The following is a 2,388-nucleotide window of genomic DNA, read 5'->3' as shown; positions in this document are numbered from 1 at the left end:
TCCTCTCCCCTGCCCATTTGAGATTCAGCCCCCAAAATAGTTCTATTCAAAGCAGCTACTCCATCAATGGCTATGTTGATAGATATTCCATAAGATATTGTTTTTATTAAACAAATCATTTACCTGTTGATAATATGTCATGTCCCTATGGTAGCTTGGTAGCATAGTGGGTAGAGTGCTGCGTCTGGAGTCAGGAAGAATTGTATTCAAATCCAACCTCAGAAACTTATTAGCTGTGTGATCCTGGACAAGTCTTTTACAATCCGGTTTGCCTCAATTTCCTCATCTTTAAATTGGGGATAATAATAGTAAAGTGCTTACTTAGTACAGTGCTTGGCACCTAGTAAGTGCCATGTAAATGTTAACTATTAATATTTTTATCATATCTTCTTGGCCTATCTTTAGTGATTCACAAAAACATTCTTCACATGCATCATTACTGAAAAAGCATTTAACTAGGTTAAAAACATTTGAACCTTCATTCAACTATACGGCAAATCTCCCACACAATATAATTAGCTCTAATATTTGTTTCCTTGAATCTTCAGTTATGTTTTCTATGTGTGTCCCAACAGTAATTATTAACAAAAGAATGCATTTTAATTTGTTGCCATATGATTTTCTGTTTATTATCTTGGCCATTTTAGCATGGCAAGAAGGACATGCACTTCCCAATGGTATTTGGTCTTTTGTTTTTCACTAATAAGTAAAAAACCTCAAAAGAGGATTCTAAACATTTATCATTAAGTTTAGTGCCATTTTATTAAGTACCGGATTCAGTAAAACATGGCCTTCAAGATCACTGAAAAAATAGAGGGTTTTTTTTAACATGTTCTGGATGCTTGGTTTTTAGATGACGAATTGTGACTCTTCTGTCTCTTTCTCTCTCTGCCCTACTTCCCACATCTGCTCTCCCCCCTATCCCCAACCCAAAATCTTTGGTCCTCACTCTCCTCCTTTTTCCTCACCTTGGTACAGGGTCCTCCCCACTTAATGGATGGTCTCTCTGCCTCAAATTTCTTTCCATGCTAATCCATCCTTCATTCAGCTGTCAAACTGCTCTTCCTAAATCACAAGTCCCTGACCATGTAACCCCCCTATTTAAAATATTCCAGTGGCTCCCCGTGACCCATGAATTCCAGGATCAAATATAAAATCCAACATTTGACTTTTAAGTTCTTCAGAGCCTGGCCATTTTCTACCTTTGCACTCTTTAACACTTACTCCCTTCCCATACTCTCTGATCCAGTGACACTGGCGTCCACATTATTTCTGGCAAATTCCATTCCCAAACACAAATGAAGTAAATAAAAAACCAGTAAGAGGTAAATCCATATTTCAAATAATCTTGATCATCTCAAAAGTAGGCTGGCCCACTTCTCCAAGCTGGTTACAACCTCATTATTTTTGTCCTATAATGTGAATGACAGGAGTTGGAGAAATGTTAGCTCTGTCAGTTTCTTGCTGTTTGTGAGATCTCCAATCTGTGATTTCTTTGAAGACACTTGCTCATTTTGTGGAGAGTAATTTAGTTAAAACTAGATAATACGACATGTCAATCTACTTACCAAGGCATATGGAAACTGCAATATGTTGAAATATTCTGAAAGGGAACAAAGGTTGGGGCAGTATTCTGCACACCTGATTTGTCCACCTGACTATCTGACATATGGACCAAGTAAGAATATCAGTGATCATGGGCATACTAAAGACCACCCAAACTTCATTTTTTTAGATCAAAATAGATACGTAAAGATCTAATAGTTTATTATCACTCTCTGCCTGCTCCAATGGATCATCTTATACACACTATTTTGCATGCAGTATGCACAGCCCAATATTCTGCAAAGGATTTCTTATCGTGCTTTTGAATGATATTTAATGGGGGGGGGGAGTAGTACTCCCTCCTGAGACAGCTCTCCATACAGTTTTGAGGAAGTTGTCCTTATGTTTAGTCCAAAACTACCTCCCTCTGATATGTCACTCTCAGACAATAGTGAAGAGTCCATTCAGTTTGGGGCCTTTGTATTGAAGAGGTTCTGATTCACAGCATTTCAAACCCATTAGGGACCTGACAGGCCATACAGTTCCTGATAAAAGAATTCCCTCTACATGGCAACTCTATTGGTGTTCAGCCAGTTACTGCTAGCAAATCCATCTTTCCTTCTCAATTCAAATCCCTCAAACCCTGACCTACCCTGGTCTCTCTTCTTCCCAAATGTAACTGCTACAAGACTAGGGTGTGCATTCTAAAAGCCCATTCAGCTCTGGGAATCTGTGATCCAAGTCACAGAGTCACAGAATCTCAGAGCTAACAGGGCCCTCAGAAGCCCTTCAGAGGCTGCAAAAGGATTCCATTTACTCATCCTCCCCCTAGGAGCTTGTGTC

This window comes from Petaurus breviceps, unplaced genomic scaffold, assembly GCF_028583685.1.
Source record: "Petaurus breviceps papuanus isolate PSGF00001 unplaced genomic scaffold, PetGlider_PUasm1.0 375, whole genome shotgun sequence".
NCBI classification, from domain to species: Eukaryota; Metazoa; Chordata; class Mammalia; order Diprotodontia; family Petauridae; genus Petaurus; species Petaurus breviceps.
Note: the sequence above shows the minus strand (reverse complement) of the source record.